Genomic DNA, 12,069 nt, shown 5'->3' on the forward strand with positions numbered 1-12,069 from the left:
GCCACTCATTTTATATTTGTTTGCTTGCCTATTTATTTATTAATTCATTGTCTAGATGTGACAATTTTCCTGTTGAAACTCCTTTTGTTAGTTTTGGCCCAGCTCTCCAATCTATCAATCATATTTTGACTTCTGATCCTGCTCTCTAGGGTATTTGCAACCACCACCACCTACCATTTTTGGTATCATCTGCAAGTTTGATAAGCATGTTTCTTATCCCATCATCTAAGTCAGTGATGTCCAAACTCTGGCCTTCCAGGTGTTTTGGACTTCAGCTCCCAACATCTCAGACCACTGGCCAAGGTGGCTGAGGCTTCTGGGAGCTGATGTCCCAAAACACCTGGAGGGCCAGAGTTTGGACATCACTGATCTAAGTCTTTTATAAAGATGTGGAACAACATTGGGCCTACGGCAGAACCCTGAAGCACCCCACTAGTCATTTCTCTGCAGCATGAAGAATAATTGGTGAGCACTCTCTGGATCTGATCAGTCACCAATTACAACTTCACTTAATAGAAGCATTGTCCAGCAGCTAGCCCACACTTCACGAGTTTGCGTGCAAGAATATCATGGGAGATCTCATCAAAACCCTTAGTGAAATTAATATATACCGTACTACATCCAAAGCACCCCCCTAATCTACCAAATTTGAAACTATTAAAAGAGAGAGAAATGATTAGTCTGACATTACTTGCTTTTGAGAAACTCTTGCTGGCTCTTAATAATCACAGCATTCTTTTCTAAGTATACACAGACTGACTTTAATTATAAGTTCTAGAACCTTCCATGGTATCAACATTAAGCTGACTGGATAGTAGTTACTCAGCTCCTCTTTTTTGTCCTAACATGGGGACAACATTTTTCTCCTCCAATCTGCTAGGACTGCTCCTGTCTTTCAAGAATGTTCAAGGATTATTGACAGTCGTTTTGAGATTACATCTGCAAATTCCTTTAGTACTCTTGGATGCAATTCATACAGCACTGGAGACCTGAACTAATTTAGAGTAGCTAAATATTCTGAAAGTTCTTTGTATATCCACCTTGGTTCTTTAGACACCTCCCATTTTTTTCTTCATTGTTATTTTCTGCTACTGCACCTTCAAAATCTCACTCTTTAACAGACACCCATGCGTCATGAACTCCCTTCCCTCTAGGCATTTCTGATCATAGGATCTCACTCGGTATGTCTGAAAGTCTATTGAAATCAGCTTTCTTGAAGCGTAGTATGAGTTTCTGACTACGTTTGGTTTCCCCCTTTCCTCTGTATAACAACAAATTCGTTATCTGCCTAACAAATCCCAAGAGGGAATCTTCTTGGGTTAGAAGGGGGTCACTCCTGCCCAAGGATCCCACTATTTCCATCCCAGTGGACAGTTCATCTCCGCTGTTGAGTTAGTCAAGTCCACCAGTCTTGCTATGGTCCTGTGGTGTGACATATTGACTTTAGCCAATGGGTGGAAGTTAGTTCACTGGTTCTTAAAATCTCAAGAACATCCAATGCAAGTCTGGCTTTCCCCTGACTCAGGTTAGTGGACAAAATAGGGGGTGATAGCTGTATATCCTACAGGGTCATCGTTGACTTGAGGACAATGGGGGGGGGGGGCTGAGTTCACTGGGCAGAATCTGAGAACCCTGGCATCATATCAGACAACCCACAGGGGTCTAAATCCAATTGCTAGTTTCAACCTGTATATAGATACATTCAATGGAATTTGACAAGCAGGAACATGTCCAGGAGTGACCAAAATGGTGAAGGGTCTGAAAGCCATGCCTTATGAGGAGAGACTTAGGGAGCTGGGTATGTTAAGCCTGGAGAAGAGAAGGTTAAGAAGTGATATGATAGCTTTGTTTAAATAATTGAATGGGTGTCACATTGAGGATGGAGCAAGCCTGTTTTCTGCTGCTCCACAGGATACGACCTGGAGTAATGGATTCAAATTACAGGGGAAAATATTACACCTAAACATTAGAAAGAACTTCCTGATAGTAAGAGCTGTTTGACAGTGGAACACACTCCCTCAGGTTGTCGTGAAGTCTCCTTTTTTAAAAACAGGGTCTGGATGGCCATCTGTCAGCGGTACTTTGATTCTATTTTCCAGCTTGGCAGGGGGTTAGACTGGATGATCCTTGTGGTCTCTTCCAACTCTATGAGTCTATGGTCTGATGTAAGTGTTGATTTAGCAAGTCCAATTCATTCAGCAGCTCTATTCTAATTGGGACTAACAACTGGATTTAGTCTATGGTTTGTTCTCATAAAGCTAAATCACTGATTGGTACTATGTCTGAACTAAATCTTTCATTTCTAATGTCACTATGTGTACAATTTTAAATCAAGGTGGTGAGATTGAGAAACTTAAAGGAAAAGGAGTGAATCCCCATAGGGTTTTATGACAACTAAAATAATACAGAAAGAACTTGAGATATTCCTAGCTGGTGGGACCTGTGTTGCATGTGTGTTGTAGCTATCATAAAAATATTTCCACTATACAGTATTAGAAGTGGGCAACACCTCAGATGTTGCTGGGCTATCATTTCCCTCAGCCTTAGCCAGTGCAATGGCAAGGGATGACAGGCAATGCAACCCATCATTTGGAGGGCCACATATCGCCCCATATTGCATTATATTCTGTAAGCTTCTGACATTTAAAAGTAATACTGCCCCCTGAATTTCTGGACACGTGTTCCACAAGATGTTCTGTGGAAAGCACACATACAATGGCATGTTAGATTTTAACTGTTATTAAGCAACTATATATAAAAATTACTCTGAAGAAGAAAGAATTGCACACTTGCATTTAAACTAGAATTGCACATATCTATGAGCAAAAATAAAGGAAACACCTATACTGCAGACTGAAACTTAGCAGTACAGTTGTCCCTCCTGATTCGTGGGGGATCCATTCTGGACACACACACCCCCTGCAAATCTGGAAAATCACACATATCCAAGCCCCATTGATTTGAATGATGTTGTGTGTCCGCACATGGGTCATTGTGTCCCTCCCCGCTTGCCATCTGTGAATAATCAAGACTGTGGACTCCATGTCCACAAATCAGGAGGGACAACTGTACATTAGTCTCAAGAATGAACCCTGAGAAATCTAATTCTTTGAGGAAGACAGTGATCTCTCTCATCAATGTGCAATTCCCAGAATTCTTTAGGGGAAAGACTTGCTAGTAAGTCAATATAAAACAGAAATAAATTCAGTGTAGAAAGGAGTATGATTTTGGCTTCTCAAAGAATAATAATAGTCTGCCCACCTCTGAAACTGAACATCTACAAATAAGGTAGCAAGCTGAAATGTGTTGCTTTGATCAGTTACAACAGAGGTCTCTCACAGGGAGTGTGAAAAATATATTTATAGGCAAGGGCACTTTAGAAAAACTTACCAGGTGACAAAATTCTTCTGAAGCTTTGTTAGACTCTTACTCCTTACAAGGCAGGTATAGCAGCTTTTCTGTGAAACCTAAATAGATAAAAGAATAAAACAAGTTCAACCTATTTTAGGTGACTAAATCTACTTAAAAATGGAGAGAGAGAGAGAGAGAGAATGTAGCATTCTCATAATCAGTGGTTAGGTTATGATTTAAACATATTATGTGAGGTACTACTATATATTAATTTACTTGGTTGCATACATTCATAAATGTAGTAATGAAAATATGAAAAGTTCTAAAGGAATGTACCCTCAAATGCTCTCTATTTGGCCACAATTTGTCTGTTTCACCTTGTTTCAAAACAGTGAGAGGAAAGTGTTCCCTAACATATGGTGAAAAGCATGCTTTTCATTATTATTATTTTTAAATTTGGTAATGTGGAGGAAAAAATATCCTTCAAAGGGTGATAGGTGAAATGAACTATCATTTACTTCCTCAGGGAAGCTCATGCAGTTGGCCCTTTGTATCCACAGATTCTTTATCATTGAATTCAACCATTCATGGATTGAAAATATTCAAAAAATATAAATTCCAAAAAGCAAATCTTGATTTTGCCAATTTATATAAAGGACACCATTTTACTACACCACTGTATTTAATGGGACTTGAGTTGCCACAGATTTTGGTATTCCGTGTGTGTGTGTGTGTGTGTGTGTGTGTGTGTGTCCTGGACCGAATTCCAGATTATACCAAGAGCCCACTGGGGCAGTCAACCCTTCAACAATGATATTAGGGTTCAAGATAACCAGTTACTTGATTTTTGCCAACCCTTCCAATGTGTTCTCCTACCTAATAAGGAGTTAAGAGCAAAGAGACAGAAGACGATCCTTTTATTCTAGAGCAGTTTACTTGCATGACAGCCTACTGAGTTTCTGCCTGACTCTTCCCACCACTGAGAAGAACCACTTCCTGTTTAAAATGGGCAGATGGGAACTAGGATAACCTCATAAGATTTCACTGAATATGTACCTCACTGGGGGAAAGTGAAGGCCATCATAACACAACCTCTTCAAGTACAGAAATATACTTTGTTTGGGTTTTGTTTTTTTTTTGGGGGGGGGGGGTTAGTAGATACAACCCATACAGTACTACATTTATGTTGTCTTGTAGGCAGAGACAACTTGGCTGACTGGTTGTGTGCCTTCAAGTACGTAGTTTCATATTTATGGGGACCTAATACTGAGTTTTCTTGGCACATTTTGTCATAGTCCAACATTCAAATCACTGTACTGGCTATTACAGCTTTGCTATTTCTCTTCATGTCAGCCTCCTCCCATACCATCCTTCCCGCACTCTCAGGTCCTCTGGGAAGAATCTCTTGCAGTCTAAGAAAACTAGACTCGTAACGACTTCCCAGAGGACGTTTTCTATTGCTGCTCCAAAAATCTGGAATGGCCTGACAGAGGAGATCCGCCACTAACATCTTTAGAGGCCTTTAAGAAGGCAAAAAAAAAACAGATCTCTTCTGGCAGGCCTTCCCTAACTGATCTCTCCAGTTGCATATCTGTTCCCACCAGACTGTGATCGTGATTGATTTTATTGAGAGCATTTTATTGGGAATTGTTGTTTTAATGTTATTTTAGGGTGGGAGGAAGTTTTAGGGTGTTTTTGCTATGTTTTTACTTGTGACTTGCTGTGTAGCATTTTTACTGTTCTTTTGTTGTTACCCGCCTCGATCCAATACAGGGAAAGGCAGGATACAAATAAATATTATTATTATTATTATTATTATTATTATTAAATGATGGTCCATTACTACTGTTCTGAAAACCTCTATTTGCTATTAATAATGTAGTGGTGAGAAAAACAACTTCAAAAACTGCTTTGAGCTCCCATCCCCAAAGCTAAAAAGTTTGAGAAAGTCTAACCTGCCACAATGTGCCTCATGTTCCTATTTTTTCTAAAAATTAGTTCCAGGCTGCCAACTGTGTAATCGCAACCAGCACAAAAGGACAGATCTAAGACCAGTGCGGGTGCATTGTAATGCTAATGTTCAGCACCAAAACCTAAGATCTATTTATTAAGTGTGCCAAATTTTGTCCACAGTTAATATGCCACATAATGTTCATGAAAATTATAAACTATTGTTGAGTTGCATATTTTCAGTGTTGAATTAAACTAAAACTGTGTATATAAGATTGTTTCCGTCCAAATAATACTATCTGTGGAAATATCTCCATCATAAATCTGAAATCAGAATCAGTTGTTGAAATATTAACTTTTGAATCTGAGCCTTCTTGTTCAACTATCTACTCTGCATGAGCTGGAAATACTAAGAAATTCATCTTAATTTGAGTGTTCTGTGTATCGACAATATGCACAAGAATTAGTATTCTCTAGACTGTTTTACAAATGTTCTTCATATTACAAAATTCCTGGGGTTTGAGTGAGTAAACGTTCTAAACACCCCCCCCCAACCAGGTTCTCCAAAGTTTCCAACTTTTCTACTGGGGGGGAAATGAAAGTGTATGAAATTGTATGGGGAGCACTCTATTTTTCTGTCCAATTTTTCCTTAGCCTTCACAACCATTATCTATGTTAACCCAGCCCAAAGAACCATCTAATTCAGTACATCATGATAGTGGCCAGTCAGAATATATGCTAAACCTAGCCCCTTCACCCATCACACTCACCACAACCATCTGATGCAGAAAGATATACTGCTGGTTCATAAATAAGGATGTTGCATTTAGAATACTTGGATAACAAGCATTAAATGACCATTCATTTAGTTAGAATGAGCCCCTAATTTAGTTCATGTTTTCAAAAACATCTCAGAGGTTCATTACTTTATGACGTAGTAATGTATGGCCTCTGTGACAGTCTACTCTGTTACAGAAAGTGACAAATACAGCATGTTAAACATATATTACAAAGTAAGTACCATTTGTATCCTATGCTACTGTAGTAATGCTTGATTGACAGACAAACAAAAATGCTACCCAAGCCAGCATCAGCAAGGGTGAAGGTAAACTGATATACGTAGGTACACTGGCATAGATAAGTACACTGACAGGGCCTTTCTGGCCAAAGGATAGAAATATAACATATCAGTCACATGTCACTGTATTACTTGGTTGTTAATACATTGGTCTGCCTATAGAAGAGGTAGCAACCATGTTGACCAGATACACAGCAATTAAGCCTTAATCAAGTTTCAATTTTAAAGGAAGGTCCAAGTCATAAGACAAATTTGGAGACCTGCTGGTTGTGTTTGTTAAAGACCGGAACAATGGTGCTTTGGATAGCGCTTTCGCTATCCAGAGCTGGCACTGAATTTTTATTGTTCATCCTGACTTAGGCAACTAATGATATTTTGGGACAGCAACTCCCGCAACTCACTGTCTTGTCATTCGCTATGCAGGTTAAGGAATTATGAGAGTGGTGAGCCAAAAACATGATCACACAATTTATTCCAAGAAATAAATTCAACTTGTTTTCTTCACTCAATGTAGCTGACCTCTCTCAGAGACAGCACTAATTTTTTGTAGTTATTTAGGTTATTGAGATCTTGCTTTTCCTTCAGTTCAAGGAGACAAACAAGATTTAAAGATGAAGAACACTAAAGTCACAACAGTAAATTTAAGTAAAACAAAAGCCACATTATAGTGAAATTGCTATTCCACAGATTCCTGGTCAAAAGCAATTAGGAAAAAATAACTCTCCAAAGACCTTTCTAAGCAAATGGGCCTTATCCAAATTCTAGACCTGAGGCATAAACTCATACCATTTACTGCTGTACTACATTCCTAAAGCCACAATGGGGAAAAAAAAATCCCCTTTGAATTATGCACAAGAAAGAAAAGAAAAAAAGAGACTTGAGATTTCAGACTAGCACTACTTCAACTGCAGCCTGGCACATCAGTAAAAAGTATGAAACACACAATGAACTTCTATTACTGTAGCTATACAGCACTGGCCTTGTATGCAACCTGGACTGAAGACCACCTAGGAACCCTAGGCAAGCTATTATGAACAACTATGAGAAGTGAGATACACACCCACGAAATACACACAATCTTCTATGCTAAGAGCTATGGAACACACAAAGGACTCAGGAGATCTCCCACTCTGCAGACACTTCAGTACTGAGTATCTTCCAAGCAAAGTGCACAAATAATTATTCAGTCAACACGACACTCCGAAGCTAAAAACAAACAGAGATCTGAACACACGTTCCCTGCTCTTCCAGAAGTCAGGCAGAGAGGGTGAGGGCTCTTCCTCTGCTTGCAGAGAATAGAAAATTCTGTCCCATCTAATTCTGTTCAAAATACAGGACAAGAGGGAGAAGGGGACATCTTTTCCTTACTGAGGTTGGGTAGGTGGTTGTCAAAAAGGGTATTAATTATAGCTGAAAGTGACCCATGTATATCTCTCTGCAAAACTGTGAAAATTAGCATTTTCAAAAGGACAGTGAAACAAGGTCTATTGTACACAAGACGAGTACTCTGCAACTTCTTTCATAAAATAACAGGAAGTACCAAGGAAAGTAACTGAAACCACTGCAATGCATTACGTGCAAGTCTTGCCGTACTTTGAAACTGCAAAACAGTTCAATTGTTTCTTGGCATACATTAAGCATCTTTCCTGTAACTTCCATCTTGAGTCAGCATCAAGATTTTCCAGGTGTGTTAAAACTGCTTCTCAAGTGGAATTTAACCATCCAATTCCATGCAAAAGTACAAAAATAGCAAACCAAGAGGCCTGGATCAAAGTGAATTATGTCATATTAGGAAATATGTAAGTAAGCTGATTAAATGTGTGTCTAGATCTGAAGCTTCTCTAAATATCAACAGAAGAGGAAGAAAAATTACATAAGGAGGTATGCTCCGGTTATAATTTGTTGCAGGTTTTTCACAGTCCATTTCATTTTCCACCTCTCCTCTACTTAGAACTGATTCCAATTTAAAAAGTTACAATATTCCAGTTACCACACAAGCACATACACACTTTATACTTAATCTGGACTTCCTTTGCTGACCAGCCGACTTGTAGAAGTATCAAGCTGCTTATAGCATCTTCACAACAGAGAGAATTTTTAAATTTGTTATGCATGTAATTCAATTCTTATTTCTACCTGGCAAAACACATGAAGCCTGCCTCCTAATAAGAGCCAGTTCTCATAATCACAGAATCATAAAGTTGGAAGATACTGCAGGGGTAGGGTTGCCATAGTGCCGGACCTCCAAACTGGGAAAATTTTGTCCTACATTTCCCCTCACGATCGCGGCGGGGAGCGGAAGCCAAGCGGCAAGGGAAAGCCTCCACTTAAGGAGGCTTTCCCTCCCCGCCCGGGCCCCGGGCCTCGCCGCGATCGGAGGCCAGGATCGGGGCTTCGCCTCCTTCTTGGCCCCCGCAGGGACCAGGAAGGAGGCGAGGAGAGCGCAGGCGATGGCCGGGGCCTCGCCTCGTTCCTGGCCCCCGCGGAGACCAGGAAGGAGGCGAGGAGAGCGCCGGCCATCGCCGGGGCCTCGCCTCGTTCCTGGCCCCCGCGGAGACCAGGAAGGAGGCGAGGAGAGCGCCGGCCATCTCCGGGGCCTCGCCTCGTTCCTGGCCCCCGCGGAGACCAGGAAGGAGGCGAGGAGAGCGCCGGCCATTGCCGGGGCCTTGCCTTGTTCCTGGCCCCCGCAGGGACCAGGAAGGAGGCGAGCAGGCCGCCGGCGATGGCCGGGGCTTCGCCTCCTTCTTGGCCCCCGCAGAGACCAGGAAGGAGGCGAGGAGGCTGCAGGGAGGCGGGGAGGTTGGCGCGGGCCGCCTCCCTGCAGCCTCCTCTGCCCCAGGCCTCGCTGCCCTCCTTTTCCTCCGTGCGGCCATGCACGGTGGAGGAGGGCAGCGAGGCCCCAGGGTTGCCTAGCAACCCCACTGCAACCGGGCTTTTCCCGGTTTTTGGCTGCACCATGCCGTGACCGGGCAGGTGCCGCCAAAACTGGGAGAAACCCGGTTGCAGCCGGGTTATGGCAACCCTATGCAGGGGCCATCCAGTCCAACCCCCCTGCCATGCAGGAAATCCAAATCAAATCATCCCTGACAGACAGCCATCCAGCCTCTGTTTAAAGACTTCTAAGGAAGGAGACTCCACTACACTCCGAGGAATGAGTATGTTCTACTGTCCAACTGCCCTTACTGTCAGGAAGTTCCTCCTAATGTTGAGGTGGAATCTCTTTTCCTGTAGCTTGCATCCACTGGCTATCATATCTCCTCTTAACCTTCTCTTCTCCAGGCTAAACATCCCCAGCTCCCTAAGTCGTTCCTCATAGGAGATAGTTTCCAGACCTTTCACCATTTTGGTCGCCCTCCTTTGGACACGCTCCAGTTTCTCCACATCCTTTTTAAATTGTGGTGCCCAGAACTGGACACAATATTCCAGGTGGGGCCTGACCAGAGCAGAATATAGTGGCACTACTACTTCCCTTTATCTAGACACTATACTTCTATTGATGCAGCCTAAAATCACATTGGCCTTGTTAGCTGCCACATCACACTGTTGACTCATGTTCAATTTGTGGTCTACTTGGACTCCCAGATCCCTTTCACACAGAGTTTCATTCAGCCAGGTGTCACCCATCCTATAGCTGTGCATTTCATTTTTCTGCCCTAAGTGCAGTACCTTACATTTCTCTGTGCTGAAATTCATTTTGTTAGCTTTGGCCCAGCTTTCTAATCTATTAAGGTCATTCTGAATTTTGATCCTGTCCTCAGGGGTATTAGCTACTCTGCCTAATTTGGTGTCATCTGCAAATTTGATAAGTATGCTCCCAATTCTGTCATCCAAGTCATTGATAAAGATGTTGAATAGCACTGGGCCCAGAACAGAACCCCGTGGGACCCCACTGGTCACTTCTCTCCAGGTTGAAAGGGAGCCATTATTGAGCACCCTTTGGCTTCGGTCAGTCAACCAATTACAAATCCATGTAACAGTTACCTTGTCTAGCCCACATTTTACAAGCTTGTGTGCAAGTATGTCATGGGGAACCCTGTCAAAGGCCTTACTGAAATCAAGATATACTATATCCACAGCATTCCCTTCATCTACCAAGCTGGTAATTTTATCAAAGAAAGAGATCAAGTTTGTCTCACTTGACTTCTTTCTCTGAAACCCATGTTGACTCTTTGTGGTTATGGAATTGCTTTCTAGATGTTCACAGACTCTCTGTTTAATGTTCTGCTCTAGAATCTTTCCTAGTATTGATTTCAGACTAACTGGATGATAATTGTTGGGATCCTCTTTTTTCCCCTTTTTGAAGATGGGGACAATGTTTGCCCTCCTCCAGTCTGCTGGAACTTCTCCTGTTCTCCAGGAGTTCTCAAAGATTATTGCCATTGGCTCTGATATTACATTTGCCAGTTCTTTTAGTACCCTTGGATGTAGTTCATCTAGTCTTGGAGATTTATATTCGTTTAGATTAACCAGATATTCTTGTGCTATCTCTTTACTTATTCTGTGCTGAAATTTCCCTATTCTGTCCTCTGCTCCACTATCCTCAAGTTGAGTGCTCTTTTCCTTTTCTGAGAAGACTGAGGCAAAGAAGGTGTTGAGTAATTCTGCCTCACAAACTCTCCTCACAAAGCATGCCAGGCCACACATGCAGAGGCATCCAAGGGTGTGGCATTTGCCCGTTACACATCTGTACCAACTTTTGAATGGAAGCTACAAAGGCACTGAGGAACTATTCAAACAGTAACTACAACTTTAGACTCTGTAAGCACAGATATCTATGTTCCTGAATGACATACTGCTCCCCTTGCTCCTCAATGAATTACTATTAAACATATATGACTTCTTCTAGTTTCAAGTGCAAATCCTGCCCCCACAACCCACTTTTCTAACCTCTTCTTCTTGGCAAATGCTTCTCTGGTTTTCATTTTCTCAGAAAGCAACAATGGTAAGTTAATATTTCTTCCTCCATCTAGGGTTGCCATGTCCCCGATTTTAGGCGGGATATTCATGGGTTTCGGCCTCCCATCCTCCAGCCTGCCGCCCTTGTCTTCCAGCCCACTGTCCTCCTCCTTCTTTGGTCGTCCTCCTCCATCCCTAGCAAGCATGGCCGGATGTCCCACCCCTTCCTGGCCTCGCAACCAATCAGAGAAGCTTCCGGAGTGAGATGTCTGGCCTTAAAGGCTGCTGGGACTTGTAGTCGCAGTGGGTTCCTACTGGCAACTACAAGCCCCAGCAGCCTTTGTGACACGAAGTCCCACCCCCAGAAGCCTGGGAGGCCAGGAAGGGGCAGAACGTCCACCTCGTCCCGGTTTGGTGGAAGACGTATATGGCAACCCTACCTCCAACCCATTATCACTTGGTACTGCAAAGGAATCTGTACTTTTCAATTCAAAGCTGATTTATTAATCTATGACATTCGTAGGACAATATGTTCTTGAGCTAAGTCAATATGTCACTGGACCACAGATCAGCTTGGTTAAACCAATACATTACAAGTAATAGTAAAGGCAGCCTTCTAGAATGGTGATACTTTCTCAAGAGCTGGTGTTTTTTCCTTGTTCCCTCCCCCCTTCCAACCTCTGCCCCATGTTAATCCTTCAACACAGAAATGTGCATGTGAATGCTTTGCGAACACCACCACATCACTTCAGGAGATGTTCACATCACAAAAGCGTTGTAAGTCTGAACCCATG

The 12,069-nt window shown here is 42.3% G+C and overlaps 1 protein-coding gene across 3 annotated transcripts in view; it reads right to left on the bottom strand.

The window, feature by feature from the left end:
- Positions 1–12,069, bottom strand: part of CYRIB (CYFIP related Rac1 interactor B) — a 103,656-nt gene that overhangs the window by 37,600 nt on the left and 53,987 nt on the right. For 2 of the 3 annotated variants that reach the window (XM_089517967.1, XM_089517966.1), the window contains exon 2: positions 3,391–3,467. The exons of the other annotated variant lie outside the window; for it this stretch is intronic. The gene's annotated coding sequence lies outside the window, so the exon portion shown is untranslated. The remainder of the gene's footprint in view (positions 1–3,390; positions 3,468–12,069) is intronic. 3 annotated transcript variants of the gene reach the window in all.

The sequence above is a fragment of the Sceloporus occidentalis genome, unplaced genomic scaffold, assembly GCF_023333645.1.
Source record: "Sceloporus occidentalis isolate IW3139 unplaced genomic scaffold, rSceOcc1.0.p SCAF_3, whole genome shotgun sequence".
Classification (NCBI taxonomy): Eukaryota; Metazoa; Chordata; class Lepidosauria; order Squamata; family Phrynosomatidae; genus Sceloporus; species Sceloporus occidentalis.